The sequence below is a fragment of the Castor canadensis genome, chromosome 1 (genome assembly GCF_047511655.1).
Source record: "Castor canadensis chromosome 1, mCasCan1.hap1v2, whole genome shotgun sequence".
In the NCBI taxonomy this organism is placed as follows: Eukaryota; Metazoa; Chordata; class Mammalia; order Rodentia; family Castoridae; genus Castor; species Castor canadensis.
Genome location: NC_133386.1, coordinates 140,376,268 through 140,396,009, shown reverse-complemented (window position 1 = coordinate 140,396,009; position 19,742 = coordinate 140,376,268). Strand labels below are relative to the sequence as shown.

At 38.1% G+C, this 19,742-nt stretch overlaps 1 protein-coding gene across 8 annotated transcripts in view; it reads right to left on the bottom strand.

The window, feature by feature from the left end:
- LOC141425840 (olfactory receptor 52B4-like) overlaps positions 1–19,742 on the bottom strand; it is a 67,088-nt gene that overhangs the window by 30,192 nt on the left and 17,154 nt on the right. The window lies entirely within an intron of this gene.

Here is a 19,742-nt window from a genome sequence, read left to right as displayed (position 1 = left end):
TTCTAAGGTGGATGCATGAAACCACAGATAGTATGGAACTCTTATACATGCTATGCTTTTTTGCTATAGCTACCTATGATAAAGCTTATTTTATAAATTAGGCATGTTAAGAGGTGAATATTACTAAATAAAACAGAATGTAACAATATATTATAATAAATGTTTCTCTCTCTCTCTCTCTCTCCCCACCCCCTCCTCGATGGCCATGAGAAGTTTTCAATTTACCATGCCCTCCCTGCCATAGGCTGTACCCTCTGAATCCACAAGTCAAAACAAATCATTCCTCCCTTTAAGTCAGGTATTTGGCACCTGACTAGTTCTGACTAACACACTTCTCTTAAGTAAAATAAGCATTATTTGAATACAGCACAGTTCAAAACCTTTAAGTCATTTGTTTCTGGGATTTTCCACTTAATATTTTCTACTGCAGTTGACCATGGGTAACTGAAACTGAGAAAACCAAAACCACAGATGAGTGGGTGACTGCTGCTCATTAAAAGCATCTGGGGAGTTGTTAAAAGCACTGCTTCAGGAACAGGGGGGCAGAATTTTCTTAAAAGTAATACTAGAAAACAACTACCAGAATCAAGAGACAACACACAGAATGGGAGACAATCTGTGCCAGATAGTCATCAGATCAGGGATTAGTATCCAAAACATACAAAGAGATCAAAAAATTAAACACCAAAAGAACAGATAGATAATCCAATTAATAAATGGGCTAATGAATTGAACAAACCCTTCTCAGAAGAAGTACAAATGACTAATAAATACATGAAGAAATGTTCAACAGCCTTAGCCATAAAGGAAATGTAAATCAAAATGACATTCTCACCACAATCAGAATGGCTGTCATAAAGAAAACAAACAACAAATGCTAGCGGGGTGGGAGGAAGGAAGGAATCCCAATGTTGGTGGGAATGTAAACTAGTGCAACCCCTATGGAAATCAGTTTGGAGGTTCATCAAAAAGCAACTTTATGAGCTTTCTATACCACTCTTAGGCATATATCTGAAGGAGTGCAAATCAGTGTGCAAGAGAGATACCTGCACATCCATGTTTATCAGAGCACTATTTATAATAGTCAAGCTGTGGAATCAACCTACGTGCCCAATAACCAATGAATGAATAAAGAAAATGTGGCATATATACACAATAGAGTATTATTCAAACATAAAGAAAAATGGAATTATGCTGTTTGCAAGAAAATGGGTGGAACTAGAGATATCATGTTGAGTGAAATCAGTCAACCCCAAAAAACCAATATCACCTCTTCACTCATATGCATAATATGACCCAAAGTGATGGTGATGGTGATACTGATGATGATGGAACATGAGCATAAAAGGGAGATTGGGGGAATTGGTGGGAAGAGGGAAGGAGGAAGAAGAGGGTGATAAAGGGTGAAGAGGATTGAAGCAATGTATATATGAAGAAAGCATAATGAAATTTACCAAATACTGCTAGAAAATGGGGAAATTAAAGGAGTATAATAAAGGGATGAACTTGTTCAAAGTACACTCTATGCATGTATGAATTTATCACAACAAAACCCCCTTGTACTACCAATGTATGCTAATTCAGAAAGTAATATTAGAGGAAAAGCCAGGCATAAGTGAAAAATTAAAAAATATATTATGGTCTGGAAGCAAGGGGTGGAGAAGGAGGGTCAGGGGGGAAGAGATGGCCCAAACAATGTATGCACATATGAATAAATGAATAAATAAACCAAAAGTACATAAAATAAAAATAAAAAATATATTGTGAATTTTTTATTAGAGCCCATTACTGGGACCTAAAGAACTCTAGTAAATGGAAAAAAGGAAAATCTCAGATCCCAGACTATATTCATTATCCATGAGGAAGACCATTTTCTTTTTTTTTTTTCTTTTTCTTTAATTATTCATATGTGCATACAAGGCTTGGTTCATTTCTCCCCTCTGCCCCCACCCCCTCCCTTACCACCCACTCCACCCCCTCCCTCTCCCCCCCATCAATACCCAGCAGAAACTATTTTGCCCTTATTTCTAATTTTGTTGTAGAGAGAGTATAAGCAATAATAGGAAGGAACAAGGGTTTTTGCTGGTTGAGATAAGGATAGCTATACAAGGAGTTGACTCACATTGATTTCCTGTGCGTGGGTGTTACCTTCTAGGTTAATTCTTTTTTTTTTTTTCTTTTTCTTTTATTATTCATATGTGCATACAAGGCTTGGTTCATTTCTCCCCCCTGCCCACACCCCCTCCCTTACACCCACTCCGCCCCCTCCCTCACCCCCCCACCTCAATACCCAGCAGAAACTATTTTGCCCTTATTTCTAATTTTGTTGTAGAGAGAGTATAAGCAATAATAGGGAGGAACAAGGGTTTAGCTGGTTGAGATAAGGATAGGTATACAGGGCATTGACTCACATTGATTTCCTGTGCGTGGGTGTTACCTTCTAGGTTAATTCTTCTTGAACTAACCTTTTCTCTAGTACCTGGTAACCTTTTCCTATTGGCCTCAGTTGCTTTTAAGGTATCTGCTTTAGTTTCTCTGCATTGAGGGCAACAAATGCTAGCTAGTTTTTTAGGTGTCTTACCTATCCTCACCCCTCCCTTGTGTGCTCTCGCTTTTATCATGTACTCCTAGTCCAATCCCATTGTTGTGTTTGCCCTTGATCTAATGTCTACAGATGAGGGAGAACATACGATTTTTGGTCTTTTGGGCCAGGCTTAACCTCACTCAGAATGATGTTCTCCAATTCCATCCATTTACCAGCAAATGATAACATTTTGTTCTTCTTAGGGCTGGGATGTAGCTCGGTGGTACAGCGCTTGCCTAGCATGCGTGAGGCCCTGGGTTCGATCCCAGCACCAAAAAAAAAGAAAAAAAAAAGACAAAAAAAAAATTCCATTGTGTATAGATACCACATTTTCTTAATCCATCCGTCAGTGGTGGGGCATCTTGGCTGTTTCCATAACTTGGCTATTGTGAATAGTGCCGCAATAAACATGGGTGTGCAGGTGCCTCTGGAGTAACAGTCTTTTGGGTATATTCCCAAGAGTGGTATTACTGGATCAAATGGTAGATCGATGTCTAGCTTTTTAAGTAGCCTCCAAATTTTTTTCCAGAGTGTTTGTACTAGTCTACATTTCCACCAACAGTGTAAGAGGGTTCCTTTTTCCCTGCATCCTCGCCAACACCTGGTGTCGGTGGTGTTGCTGATGATGGCTATTCTAACAGGGGTGAGGTGGAATCTTAGCGTGGTTTTAATTTGCATTTCCTTTATAGCTAGAGATGGTGAGTATTTTTTCATGTGTTTTCTGGCCATTTGAATGTCTTCTTTTGAGAAAGTTCTGTTTAGTTCACTTGCCCATTTCTTTATTGGTTCATTAGTTTTGGGAGAATTTAGTTTTTTAAGTCCCCTATATATTCTGGTTATCAGTCCTTTGTCTGATGTATAGTTGGGAAATATTTTCTCCCACTCTGTGGGTGTTCTCTTCAGTTTAGAGACCATTTCTTTTGATGAACAGAAGCTTTTTAGCTTTATGAGGTCCCATTTATCTATGCTATCTCTTAGTTGCTGTGCTGCTGGGGTTTCATTGAGAAAGTTCTTACCTACTAACTCCAGAGTATTTCCTACTCTTTCCTGTATCAACTTAAGAGTTTGGGGTCTGATATTAAGATCCTTGATCCATTTTGAGTTAATGTTGGTATAGGGTGATATACATGGGTCTAGTTTCAGTTTTTTTGCAGACTGCTAACCAGTTTTCCCAGCAGTTTTTGTTGAAGAGGCTGTCTTTTCTCCATTGTATATTTTTAGCTCCTTTGTCAAAGATAAGTTGCTGATAGTTGTGTGGCTTCATATCTGGGTCTTCTATTCTGTTCCACTGGTCTTCATGTCTGTTTTTGTGCCAGTACCATGCTGCTTTTATTGTTATTGCTTTGTAATATAGTTTGAAGTCAGGTATTGTGATACCTCCTGCATTGTTCTTTTGACTGAGTATTGCCTTGGCTATTCGTGGCCTCTTGTGTTTCCATATAAATTTAACAGTAGATTTTTCAATCTCTTTAATGAAGGTCATTGGAATTTTGATGGGAATTGCATTAAACATGTAGATTACTTTGGGGAGTATAGACATCTTTACTATGTTGATTCTACCAATCCATGAGCATGGGAGATCTCTCCACTTTCTATAGTCTTCCTCAATCTCTTTCTTCAGAAGTGCATAGTTTTCCTTGTAGAGGTCTTTCACATCTTTTGTTAGGTTTACACCTAGGTATTTGATTTTTTTGAGGCTATTGTAAATGGAATTGTTTTCATACATTCTTTTTCCGTTTGCTCATTGTTAGTGTATAGAAATGCTAATGATTTTTCTATGTTGATTTTATATCCTGCTACCTTGCTATAGCTATTGAAGGAAGACCATTTTCTAAAAGAACTGACAAACATTGTGCTAAACCAACCCCTGAAGGTCAGTACACAAATCAGCTCCAGATAATTTCAATGGAGGTAAAGGGACAATTCTGGAAGGATCCATATAAAAGACTAAGGGTTTTAAATAAGTGACTTTCAACTTGAAACAGTTTTTAATGATAGTGTTATAGGTATTGCCTATGTCTTCAGTGAGGATATCAAGGATGTTTAATATGGTTAGTCTCCAAGTTAGCTCCACAGTCAAACTGAGACAAAAAAGAAGATCCAGGGAGACAACCTATGACTCCCTAGCTTAGATACTGATGTGATGGGACAGGGAGGAAAAGGCAGACACAATGTAGTTGAACACTGATTTTGTTTCAGAGAACTAGAGTTTATTGCCTTCACATGTATAACTATAGAGAAATATAGTCAACATATACAAGAAAAAACCTGGAGAAATATATTTTTAAAACATATGTTTGACCCTGAAAGAAAAGATACAGAAAAGGGGAGTAAACATCTAAACCAAGCAAAAAGTGCTACTTTTGTACTTAAGACAAAAAGGAGATGATCAACTAAAAATTAGGTTAAGATTTTTTTTAATTCATTTGACCTGGCTAAAAACAGGACAAGGATAATGAAGGGAAATGGAGCAAATGAAGCACATTTTAATGCTACAAAATATGATGGAACAAAGAAAAATGTTTCTGTTGCTATTGCAATATCACAATTCATTTAGAATTAGAAAAAATAAATCGGATTAGAGGTATGGCACAAGCAAGCACCTGTTGAAAGCATGAAGCCCTGAGTTATTCAAACCCCAGTCCTGCAAAAAGAAAAAGAAAAAAAAGAAGGATGAGAAGAGAAAAGAATAAGTCTGATGAAAAAAAGATTTCGGGGGAGAAGAACATGGCAAAAGTATTATGCCTTCTAGGTACCTCAGGGCAGAGGAATCAATAATACCTCCACATCAACAGTCTGCCAGAGTGATTTTCTAGCTCAGTAGCTGTCAACTGTGGTTCTACATTTTTTTAATGTAGGTCTACATTTCTCTCATCATCCTATTGTATTTATTTTTTGTAATGCTGGGGATCAAACCCACAGCCTTGCATGCACTAGGCAAGTGCTCTACCACTGAGCTACAACAGCAGCCCCCCTCTATTAAATTTTAAAAAGAGAAGTAGAGGCATGGCTCAAGTGGTACAGCACCTGCCTTGCAAGCACAATGCCAATAACCTCAAAAAATTTTTGTTTTTAAGACACCAATGTCTGGTACCCATCCCTATCAGAATCTCTGGGTATAGAATATAACTTCATCCTGATTTTATTTATCTTTTGTCTCTTTGTTCATTTTCTCTTTATTTTTCCGATTTTACTTAGTGCTAAAATTTAGTTCATACACATTTGGCATAATGGCCATTGTACTTTACTTTATTTCTTGCCTCTTTACAGTTTCTGCCCTTTGTTTTCCTTATTTTTCAAATTACTACAAACTGTTTTGTTCTTAATTTGAAATTTCTTTGATTTTCCAATCTTTTTTGTAGTAGTTTTACCATTTTACATTCCCAGCATCAGTGTCTCCATTGTTTCACATCCTCACCAACATTTGTGCTTTTTCCCCTTTTCCATTTTATCCATTTAGTGGTTCTGAATGAATCTTGTGATTTTAGTTTGCATTTTTCTGATGACTAAGGATGTTGAGCATCTTTTTGACCATTAATATCTTAATATATTTTTATAATAATTTGCAATAGTTATTAATTTTCTGTTTTGAAAGTTGTCATTCTTATTTGATTTTATGTATTTATTCTGTCTTCCCCTCCCTTTAAAAAAATAGGTTTTTTTTTTCTGCTTCTCTGTTTTGTTGATGCATTTCAAACAATTTAATATGTTACTACCTGGCAGGTTGTTTACTAATAGACTGCAAATTCCTTTATCCTTATCCACAAACAGTGCCTAGAACATAGTAAACATTCAGTAAATGTGCCTTGTGTCCTTATTGACAGAGGATGACTTCCCATTGGGGCTCATTACCGACCCTACCCCAGCAGAGGGGTTATACTAAGTACACTCTGGGCTTCTACACCATCAGGGGCATGAGTACATCATAAAAAATTATGACTTTAAGTTCTTTCTTTCTTTCTTTTGATGGCACTGGGGTTTTGAACTGAGGGCCTTACACATGGTAGGTAAGTGCTCTACCACTTGAGCCATGCTTCTTAGCCCTTCTTTTCTTTTTTTTTTTTTTTCCTTTAAAAATAAGAGACCTTGTCTCTCTATGTTACCATGGTGGAATGTAGTGGTTATTCACAGTCATAATCCTACTACTTTTTATTTTCTTTTTGAGACAGTGGCTCATTGTGGCCTAGAGCTCACAATCCTGCTTTGGCCTCCTGAATGCTAAGATTGTAGGCATGTACCACCACACCCAGCAGCAGACCTACCACTGATTAGCACATGCAACCTAGTGGTCCTCTGCTCCTAGAAGATTACCATATTGATACCAAATGTACTGTGGATGCCTGATTGGTATAGTGCACTACAACCCTGAATTCCTGTGCTCAAGACAATTCTGTCTCAGTCTCTATAGTAGCTGGGACTATAAGCAGCTAATGGATTCCTCCAAAATTTCTTACCCTGTACATTTCTCGGGTAATTAAATTATGACTTCCAACCTTACCTCTCTACATAAGGTGCTATAGATGTGATTCAAATTTGATAACTTAGTTTCACACCACTATATCAAGCTTAAAAAATTACAACATTGAGGTTATTTCCTTTTTGTATAAACTATACTTCAGGATAACCTAACAGTTAAATGGAAGGTTGTTTTGTTATTTTGTAGTGCTACAATCTGAGGACCCTGCACATGCCAGACAGGTGCTATAGTACTGAGCTACATCCCCAGACTGAGGTTCTTTCTTTTTGGTACTACGGTTTGAACTCAGGGTTTCATGCTGGCTAAGCAGGTGTTCAACAACTTGTGCCATGCCTCCATCCTTTTCTCTAGGTATTTTGGAGATAGAGTCTTGCTTTTTGCCTAGGTCAGCCTGTCTTGTGATCCTCCCATTTTAGGCTTCCACCATAGCTGGAATTAACAGGTGAGTGCCACCTTACCCAGCTTTTTCTGTTGAGATGAGGGTCTAATGAACTTTTTTGCCCAGGATGGCCTGGAACTCCAATCCTCCCAATCACAAAGTTTGGAATGACAGGCATATGCCACTGTACTTAGATCTAAAGTTATTGCTTAGTAATTCAGCCATCTACATTATATTAAACAGAAGCTGTGCATATTCCTCTTGGGCCACTTATTGCCTTAACAATGCCTGGACATTTTAGGAACTAAGTTACCAATTCTGAACCACATTTATAGCAACTTATGTAGACAGGTATGGTCAGAAGTCATACTTCAATTACCTGAGAAATGTATAGAATAAGAAATTTTGAAGAAATCCATCAGAGATATCATTTTTCCAGAGTTAACAAGGATTATGAGGGGCAGGCCTACAAGTCCGGTGTGGTCATACACATGGCCAAGTTTATTTAAACCAGTGTCTTAGGACATTTATAAATGAGCATAATCTATACCTGATCTCCACTTCTGAGCATGATGAAGTATCTTAAATCATACTAATCCACCTATCAAAAGTAAAAATAGAAGCTGAATAAAATATATAAAGCACCTGAAGCTGTCCAAGAAAAAAAAACAATACAGGTAGGACTTAAAGGGAAAAATTACTGGAAAGAATATAGATGTATTTAAGCAAGTCCCACATTTCCCTCTGGTTTCTTCCCCATCTCCAAGCATTTGCTAAGTCCTGGCATGAGGAACAAAAACCAAGCTGAAAGAAAGGGCCAGAGATTGTGGTATTCCCACTAGACTGGAAAGAAGGAAAATTAGAGTTCAGCATTGCCAAGTAGCCTAAGGCTTGAGATAGAAGAGTCAATCTTAGGAAAATGAGCCCAAAATAAAGTGTGCAGTTTCCTCTTGTATTTGCTTACAAACTATGTGTATTCAGGGCAAGATTTCCAGCACTTAAATAAAAAACAATAGGCATAGTCAGGTGTGGTGGCTCCAGCTTGTAATCCTAGTTACTTAGGAGGCTGAAATCAGAAGAATCACAGTTTGTGGCCACCCCGGGTCAAAATGTTCTCGAGACCTCATCTCAACCATCAGCTGGATACAGTGCCACACTCTTGTCATCCCAACTACACAGGAGACTGAGATCTGCAGGATCATGGGTCCAGGTCAACCAGGACAAAAAAGCTTGTGAGATCCAATCTCAACAGAAAAAGCTAAGCATAGTGGCACATGTCTGTCATTCCAGCTACAGCAGGAAACATTAAAATAGGAGGATTGAGGTCCAGCCTGCCCAGGCAAAACACAAGAGCCTACATCAAAATTTTATGCAGCCATGAAGAAGAACGAAATGTTATCATTCGCTGGTAAATGGATGGAATTGGAGAACATCATTCTGAGTGAGGTTAGCCTGGCTCAAAAGACCAAAAATCGTATGTTCTCCCTCATATGTGGACATTAGATCAAGGGCAAACACAACAAGGGGATTGGACTATGAGCACATGATAAAAGCGAGAGCACACAAGGGAGGGGTGAGGATAGGTAAGACACCTAAAAAACTAGCTAGCATTTGTTGCCCTTAATGCAGAGAAACTAAAGCAGATACCTTAAAGCAACTGAGGCCAATAGGAAAAGGGGACCAGGAACTAGAGAAAAGGTGAGATCAAAAAGAATTAATCTAGAAGGTAACACACACGCACAGGAAATCAATGTGAGTCAATGCCCTGTATAGCTATCCTTATCTCAACCAGCAAAACCCCTTGTTCCTTCCTATTATTGCTTATACTCTCTCTACAACAAAATTAGAGATAAGGGCAAAATAGTTTCTGCTGGGTATTGAGGGGGGGAGCGGGAGGGGGTGGAGTGGGTGGTAAGGGAGGGGGTGGGGGCAGGGGGGAGAAATGAACCAAGCCTTGTATGCACATATGAATAATAAAAGAAAAATGAAAAAAAAAAATAAATAACCAAAGCAAAAAGGGGTGTGGCACAAGTGGCAGAATGCCTGCCTAGACAATACAAAACCGTTAGTTCAAACCCCAGTACCACAGGGGTTTAAAAAAAAAAAGGCACAAGACTAAGTGACTGCAGAAACGTTAGCAGTCCTATAGTGCTATGGAGACAGCATTTGGAGGTCAGAGCCTGATAGAGTGGTACATTGAAAGCACCCTAGGCTTACCTTTGAGACACTGAAAAAGCTGTGCTGTTAAGAGTAAAGGCACCTTAGAAAAGGATCAACACATCATTTAATAGAAGTTAAATTCTATTAGATGGGTCAAGATCTGCCTGACAGAACAGGTTCTGCCTGGAAGTGAGAGAGGAGTGGGGGAGAGGGTGGAGGAGGGGTGCAGGGGGAAGAAATGACCCAAACAATGTATGCACATGTGAATAAATGAATAATTTAAAAAAAACAATAATTTTGAAAGAAACAAAAGAGATCTGCCTGAATCCTCTTTGAGAAAGATGACATTTAAAAGCCAGAGTATGGGTTGGCTGATGAAAGGAGGGCAACCATAGTGCTGTGGGCTTCCCCAGCCAATACAGTAAATGTAATAGCCAAAAAAGTAAAAAGAAGTTATGGGTCAGGTGAGCCTGAAGGAGCTGGGGGCCTCATGCTTGTGGTCAGGCCTGCCTTTCTGGGGCATGTTCTGTGCCTTCCAACTCGATGGCTGTGTTAAATACTGGAGGGGCTCATATGTAAGAGGGAGCTTCATGACTCCCCACCACCACCTGGGGACCGCAGGTTGTCGCCTTTCTGCAGTGCCTGCCACAAGAGATCCCTTTGTTCCACTCCATTACTTCCTGAGGTTTCTAAGTTACAATGAGTTCAAACCCGAGTCCTACCAAGAAGAAAAAACACCAGAGTATAAATTTTTCATATACAATCACCATTATAATACTACTAACCATCACAAGATACGGTACCAAATAACTAAAAAATATTGAGGAAAAAGATAGTGGAAACAGAACTACAGGCAATCTAAATATTGGAACTATCAAGTACCTTAAAATGATTACATAGGTCCTGTTAGAAAATATTGAGGATGTCTTCAAGATAAAAAAGAAACCTACATGCCAAGTCTTGAGGATATCAAGTAGCTGCCTATTGCCACAGTCTAATCAAGAAGATACAAAGAGACAGTCCTGCTAAGAGCAATTTTTAGTACTAGATGAGTGTTGGTCCAGACCTTAAGTAGTGTCATGAATTGAGCCAACTGTGAACTGGGAGGACACATTTGTATCTCAGACTTGAAGCCTGTATTAAATAGACCTCTGTAACTCTCATCCAAAATCTTGTTCCCTAGATTTTATCATTCAAAACAGAAAAGAATTACCCCCATAGAAAAATGGACCAAGGAAGAAACACAAACACTTGCTCTCAGTATGTATTTGTTTTGCCTCTTTCAATAAAACATACCTCTACAACTAGAAGCTACTTGCTGTCCATCCTTGGGTAAAATCTATTTGAATAACTTCTTCTCTGAAGTTGGAGTTATAAGGTTTCTTGAACTAGAGATTAGTGATGAAAAAGAGAAAACATCTCTAACACAATTAGGAAATAGTCTTGTTAGAACTTCATAATTAAGTGGATGAAAGGAGGTCAGAATGACTCCCATGTTTTCACAAGATGAAAACTACACTGTCTTTTTGGTTTTCTTTTTAGTGGTGCTGAAGATCCAACCCAGGGCCTAGTACTTGAAACAAGTGCTCTACCACTGAACCACATCACAGCCACCTCCCATGTTTCTAAATATAGCAACTGCATACTAAGTCTTGAAGCTAACTAAAGTAAATAATTGAGGCAATGTAGGAATTTTACTTTTGCCAAATCTAACTTGAGGCTTAAACAGAAATACACCCTACTAGATATTCAGCTGTGAAGCTTGAGGAAGAAGACTTGTGGAAAACTTCAGCATCAACATTTGCAGGTGCAAATTAAAAGCATGAGAGTAGATGAGAAAAAAAATCTTGTTTTATCTCATTTCAAAAACAGATTTAAGTTAACAAGAGTACTTGTAGAGGGCTAGAAATGAGGCCCAAGTGGTAAAGCACTTGCCTGAATTCAGTTGTCCTGAGTTCAAACTCCAGTGTCACCAAAAAAAAAAAAGAAAAAAAAGAGTAGATGTAGAATGAGAATAAAAACAGTCTTCAGATAGTTGCCATAGAGACCCAATTCAGGGTAATGAATGGTTAGTTGTACTTGATTGGATTTGAATGAATTATGACGATTGTATATATTTTTAGAGGCTCTGGCCTCTAAAAATGTTGTCTTTCTCTCAGAAACAATACAGATTTTGGTCTCACTGAAGCAAAGAATTAAAAAGTTTAAAGAAATAGAAACTGAAAAATAAGAAAAAAAAAAAGAAATAGAAACTGGTCTAAACTGTTGAATTCAGTAGAAAATTCCAGCATGGGAGGAATTAGGTTTTGGTTTGTTGATGAATATTCCTAGAGACTTCTAGTGCTCAGGTATATACCTGATAGCATTGAGCTACGCAACAAGTATGGAGAATATGCCTTCAAAAAACACACTTGTGAGGGGAAGAATAGATGAGATTTGGACTTGAGGGGGCCTAACATATGGCCCCCTCAAGCTGTGTTGTTTGTTTAAAAAATAGGAGGTATCTAAATGTATTTGTATCTTGAAAAGATTTAGACAATGATATAGAAGATGGAAGATATTTGATGTAGCAAGTTTCCATATGGGATGAGAGGAAATGATTTGAAGAACAGTGAGGGATACAGTAATCTTGGGTAATAGGGATACTTTATGGTAACTACTATTTTTTACTAAAGTGGTGCTCTTAGCTGGTAGGAATAATACTTCAGTTATTTTATCCCCTTTAGCCCTTAGCAATGCCATGAGATACAAACATTTATCCAATGAGAGACTGAGGAAATGAAGACATTTCCTATGGTCATTGTCACTTGGAACTATCTATCTGCTTTAAAATTCCTGAGACTTCAGCCAGCAGGTTCCAGTGCATCTACGGAAAATATAAGGATAGAGTCTTAAGTTTTGGAAGATAGCATGATGGGACATTGAGGAGATATTCCTGACAACTCTCCAATTTTAAGATGCCAAGATGGCGACTAGAGGGAGGAAGCAGAAAGTGTGCTTCCTAAAGTAAAATCTTGGAGAGACACTGGAAATATGCCTTGCAGGAAAAACCACCAAGAAGAGGAAAAACTCTGACACCACCACACCCCCAGACTGCGCATAGCATCCCCACTCCACATTAAATGGAAAAACCAGGAGGGCTCCCCCACTGCCAGACACCAGCTCCTATCCTGCTTGGGAGAAGCAGACCACCAGGTGAGCTAAGTGACATGCGGTACTCCCACAGACAACCCTGGGCCAAATCAGCATAGCCCGCTGGACAGATTGACCCCCACCCAGGGAAAAAAAGAGAAAAAAACAAACTGAATAATAAACAAGCAGATGAAAAAAAAAGGCACGCAGCAAAGAGGGCGGGGCGCCCTGAGCTCCGGACAATGGGGGAAGGGCACTCCCCACTCAAACTGTAAATAAACAAACCTGCAGGAGAAGGCAGGAGCAGCACTACCTCCCCTAGTGCGCTTGGAGAGGGGAAGGCTTGTAAAAGCAGCTACAGTGTGGCACGCTCCACAAGAAAGTACGGGAGAGGCACCTCCCCATGCGAACTCTAAATAATAAAAAAGACCGCAACTGCAACAGGCAGGTAGGGCTGCATACTGAAGAAAACAAAAGGGCATGCATCCAGGAGAACTCTATAAACAAAGCCTGCAGGGCTAGGTGAGTGTAAAGCTCATTCCTGAGATCTGCATAAATAAAGCCTGTAACAGCAGCTGGCTGATGGTAGGTGGAAGGTGGCCACAACCTCAGATAGACATCCACAAAGCTGTCTCCAGACTCTTTTGTTGTTGTTGTTGTTGTTGTTTTCTTGTTGTTTTTGTTTGTTTTTCTTATTCTTTGATGAGACAATGACAGAACTACAACTGGATGCTGAACGACTAAGTGAAACTGTATTGCATTTGAACTTGGGTTTTTTTTGTTTTGTTTTTGTTTTTTCCCCTTTGATGAGACAATGACAGAACTTCTCAGACACCAACACCATGACTGGAGGCTGAAGGACTACCACAAAAATTATTAATACTGAAATTTTATTGCATTTGAACTTGGGGATTTTATTTTTTTTATTACCCTCTCTCTGACTCTCTAATGCCTGTTTAGCTCACCGTAGATTAGTACACTATCTCTCCCTGTTTATTTCTTTGGCACTGTTTTGTGTGTGTGTGTGTGTTTATTTGTTTGGTTGGGTTCTTTTTCCCTTTTTATTTACCTTTCTTACTTTCCCTCTCCTCTCACCCTTCCACTCTAGATAACACCATTGTTATTATTACAAGCTAGACAATACTGAATTACACACAGTACAGGGACAGTAACAATAGCAAGGGCAATGATGGGAAGACAGAAACCATTTTCCCCCAATAATAAATTAGTACAGGAACCAGAGGGAAATGAAGAAAACAGATACCCAGATACAGACTCCAACAAAACAAAGATAAACTATGCCAAAGAACCCAATGAAGCCCACAAGAATAACCTGATAAAAGAAATCCTGCAAGTAATCAATGAGAATTTTATAGAGATGATACTTGATATGGTCAACCAATATGTATAGGAGACACTCAAGAAATTCCGAGACAACAAAAATAGAGAATATGAGAAAGCAAAAGAACATATAAAAGAAACTATAGAAGCACTGTATAAACACCAAAATGAAAAAAAAAAACATGATAAATAAAGAGATAAATGAACTCAGGATGGAAATAGACAATATTAAAGAGGAAGTGACTCAGGATATGGAAAACCTCAGAAAAAAGAACAAAACAGAAATGCAAAACAAAATGGAAGGCCAATACAGCAGAATAGAACAAGCAGAAGACAGAATCTCAGAATTCGAAGATGAAATGGTAACTGAAGGAAAAACCAAAGAACTGTTAGTTAAACAACTCAAGACCTGTGAAAAGAAAATGCAAAAACTTACTCCACCAAAAGACCAAACATGAGAATCATGGGCATTGAAGAAGGAGAAGAGGTACTAGCAAAAGGAATGTATAATGCATTCAACAAAATAAATAATAACAGAGAATTTCCCAAATCTAGAGAAAACTATGCCCGTGTGGGTACAGGACACCTCCAGAACACCAAACAGACCTGACCAAAATAGAACTATCCCACAACATATTATCATTAAAACAACAAGTACAGAGACTAAAGAAAGAATATTGAAGGCTATAAGAGAGAAAAAACAAATAACATACAAAGGTAAATCCATCAAAATCACAACAGACTTCTCAACAGAAACATTAAAAGCAAGAAGAGCTTGGGTAAGGTCTTCTGAACACTGAATGAAAATAACTTGAACCGTACGATACTCTACCCAGCAAAACTATCATTCAAAATAGATGGAGCAATGAAAGTCTTCCATGATAAGCAGAAACTAAAACAATATATGACCACAAGCCACCACTACAAAAGATTCTTCAAGGGATTCTGCACAAAGAAAGTGAAACCCAACATAACCATGAAAGGGCAGGCAGTATCAAACTACAGGAAAAGAAAAAGCAAGAAAGTAGAGAGTAACATCGATTTAGCACACACAACCAAACCCTCAAACAACTGAGACAACTAAATGAAAGGAATAACCACATACCTATCAATACTAACAATTAATGTAAATAGACTTAATTCCCCCATCAAAAGACACCATCTTACACACTGAATTAAAAAGGAAGACTCAACAATTTGTTGCTTACAGGAGATCCATCTCATTGATAGAAATGAACATAGGCTTAGGATGAAAGGCTGGAAGAAGATTTACCAAGCCAATGGCCCCCGAAAACAGGCAGGAGTAGCAATACTTATCTCTGACAAAGTAGACTTCAAACCTACATTGATCAAATGAGATAAAGAAGGACATTCCATACTAATAAAAGGGGAAATAGACCAAAAGGAAATAATAATTATCAACCTATATGCACCCGATGTCAACACACCCAACTTCATCACACATATCCTGAAAGACCTAAAAGCATATGTTACCTCCAACACATTGGTTGTGGGAGACTTTAACACCCCATTATCATCAATAGATAGGTCATCCAAACAAAAAATCAATAAAGAAATCCAAGATCTAAAATATACAATAGATCAAATGGACCTACTTGATGTCTACAGAACATTTCATCCAACTTCTACACAATATACATTCTTCTCAGCAGCCCATGGCGGTAAAGACAAAAAATATGCAAACAGCTGGAAACTGAATAACTCATTACTTAATGAACAATGGATCATTGTTGAAATAAAAGAGGAAATTAAAAAGTTCCTGGAAGTCAATGAAAATGAAAACACAACCTACCGGAACCTATGGGACACAAGCAGTCCTGAGAGGAGAGTTTATAGCCATGACTGCATATATTCAAAAGACTAAAAGGTCCCAAATCAATGACCTAATGATACATCTCAAACTCCTAGAAAAACAAGAACAAGCAAATCCCAAAACAAATAGAAGGAGAGAAATAATAAAAATAAGAGCTGAAATAAACGAAATAGGAACCAAAAAAACCATACAAAGAATTAATGAAACAAAAAGTTGGTTCTTTGAAAAAATATACAAGATCAAAAGACCCCTGGCAAACCTGACTAAAATGAGGAAAGAAAAAACTCAAATTAGTAGAATCAGGAATGCAAAAGGGGAGATAACAACAAACACCATGGAAGTCCAGGAAATCATCAGAGACTACTTCGAGAGCCTATATTCAAATAAATTTGAAAATCTAAAAGAAATGGACAGATTTCTAGATACATATGATCATCCAAAACTGAACCAAGAGGAAATTAATCACCTGAATAGATCTATAACACAAAATGAAACTGAAGCAGCAATCAAGAGTCTCCCCAAAAAGAAAAGTCCAGGACTTTATGGATTCTCTGCTGAATTCTATCAGACCTTTAAAGAAGAACTGATACCAACCCTCCTTAAACTGTTACACGAAATTAAAAGGGAAGGAAAACTGCCTAACACATTTTATGAAGCCAGTATTATACTTATCCCAAAACCAGGCAAAGACACCTCCAAAAAGGAGAACTATAGGCCAATCTCCTTAATGATCATTGATGCAAAAATCCTCAACAAAATAATGGCAAACCAAATTCAACAACACATAAAAAGATTATTCACCAAGTAGGTGATGAAGCCAAGTAGGCTTCATCCCAGGGATGCAGGGGTGGTTCAACATACGAAAATCAATAAACCACGTTAACAGAAGCAAAGACAAAAACCACTTGATCATCTCAATAGATGCAGAAAAAGCCTTTGATAAGCTCCAACATCATTTCATGATAAAAGCTCTAAGAAAACTAGGAATAGAAGGAAAGCACCTCAACATTATAAAAGCTATATATGACAGACCTACAACCAGCATTATACTTAACGGAGAAAAACTAAAACCATTCCTTCTAAAATCAGGAACTAGACAAGGATGCCCACTATCTCCACTCCTATTCAACACAGTACTGGAATTCCTAGCCAGGCAAGAAGAAGGAATAAAAGGAATACAAATAGGTAAAGAAACTGTCAAAATATCCCTATTTGCAGACGACATGATCCTATACCTTAAAGACCCAAAAAACTCTACTCAGAAGCTCCTAGACACCATCAATAGCTATAGCAAGGTAGCAGGATATAAAATCTACATAGAAAAATCATTAGCATTTCTATACACTAAGAATGAACAAACTGAGAAAGAATATATGAAAACAATTCCATTTACAATAGCCTCAAAAAAAAATCAAATACCTAGGTGTAAACCTAAGAAAAGATGTGAATGACCTTTACAAGGAAAACTATATACTTCTGAAGAAAGATATTGAAGAAGAATGTAGAAGTGGAGAGATCTCCCATGCTCATGGATTTGTAGAATCAACATAGTAAAAATGTCTATACTCCCAAAAGTAATCTACATGTTTAATGCAATTCCCATCAAAATTCCAATGACCTTCATTAAAGAGATTGAAAAATCTACCGTTAAATGTATATGGAAACACAAGAGCCACAAATAGCCAAGGCAATTCTCAGTCAAAAGAACAATGCTGGAGGTATCACAATACCTGACTTCAAACTATATTACAAAGCAGTAACTACAAAAAAAGCATGGTACTGGCACAAAAACAGACCTGAAGACCAGTGGAACAGAATAGAGGACCCAGATATGAAGCCACACAACTATAACCAACTTGTCTTTGACAAAGGTGCTAAAAATATACTGATGGAGAAAAAGCAGCCTCTTCAACAAAAACAGCTGGGAAAACTGGTTAGCAGTCTGCAAAAAACTGAAACTAGATCCATGTGTATCACCCTATACCAATATTAACTCAAAATGGATCAAGGATCTTAATATCAGACCACAAACTCTAAAGTTGATACAGGAAAGAGTAGTAAATACTCTGGAATTAGTAGGTATAGGTAAGAACTTTCTCAATGGAACCCCAACAGTACAGCAACTAAGAGATAGCATAGATAAATGGGACTTCATAAAACTAAAAAGCTTCTGCTCAAAACAAGAAATGGTCTCTAAACTGAAGAGAACACCCTCAGAGTGGGAGAAAATATTTGCCAGCTTCATAAGACAAAGGACTGATAACCAGAATATATAGGGGACTTAAAAAACTAAATTCTTCCAAAACTAATGAACCAATAAAGAAATGGGCAAGTGAACTAAACAGAAGTTTCTCAAAAGAAGAAATTCAAATGGCCAAAAAACACATGAAAAAATGCTCACCATCTCTAGCAATAAAGGAAATGCAAATTAAAACCACACTAAGATTTCACCTCACCCCTGTTAGAATAGCCATCATTAGCAACACTAACAACAGGTGTTGGCGAGGATGTGGGGAAAAAGGAACCCTCTTACACTGTTGGTGGGAATGTAAACTAGTACAACCACTCTGAAAAAAAATTTGGAGGCTACTTAAAACACTAAACATTGATCTACCATTTGATCCAGCAATACCACTCTTGGGGATATACCCAAAAGACTGTGACACAGGTTACTCCAGAGGCAACTGCACACCCATGTTTATTGCGGCACTATTCACAATAGCCAAGTTATGGAAACAGCCAAGATGCCCCACTACTGACCAATGACTTAAGAAAATGTGGTATTTATACACAATGGAGTTTTACTCAGCCATAAAGAAGAATGAAATCTTATCATTCGCAAGTAAATGGATGGAATTGGAGAACATCATTCTGAGCAAGGTTAGCCAGGCTCAGAAGACCGAAAATCATATGTTCTCCCTCATATGCAGACTTTAGATCTAGGGCAAATGCAGCAATGTTGTTGGACTTGGGTCACACACTAAGGGGAGAGCACATATGGGAGGAATGGGGAAAGGTAAGAAACCCAAAACTTGGAAGTATTTGATGTCCCCATTGCAGAGGAGCTAATACAGTAAACTTAAAATGACAGAGGTCAATATGGGAAGGTGACCGGGAAGTAGTGAAGAGGTCAGGTAGAGATGAATCAGTTCGGGTTGTAATATACTTGTGCATGGAAGCAATGCTAGTAATCTCTCTGTATAGCTATCCTTATCTCAACTAGCAAAAACTCTATGCCTTTCTTATTATTGCTTATGTCTACTCTTCAACAAAATTGAAGAAAAGGGCAGAACAGGTTCTGCCTGGAAGAGAGGGGGTGGGGGCAGAAAGAGGGGAAAGGGGGCAGGGGGGAGAAATGGCCCAAACAATGTATGAATAAATGAATAAAAAAGAGAAAAGAAAAAAGTGAGTTTTTAAAGCTGTATTTGTTCACATGTGTTCTTTGAAGTTCTTATGAAAGCTTTGCAGAGCAGTTATTTGCCTTTTTTAAAGTCAACAGTTGATTCAGTAATAGAACATGTTAAGAAACATAATTTCTATATTTATAAGTTCAATTTACAAAATTCACTAAGGTCCTTGTCTTAGCCTAGTTTCTTCAGAAAACAGAGTGTAAGGCAGAGGACTTATATGTTCTTACTTTATTAGGGAACAAAATTCCAGGAAATTGACAAGTTGAATAGGAGGAATAAAGAGGGAAGCAGAGCCGAGCATGGTGAAACACACCTGTAGTTGCAACTACACGGGAGGCTGAGGCAGGAAGATCACTTGAGCCTAGAAGTTCAAGCCAGTCATCCTGGGCAACATAGTGATTCCCCACCTCAAAAAACAAAACAGG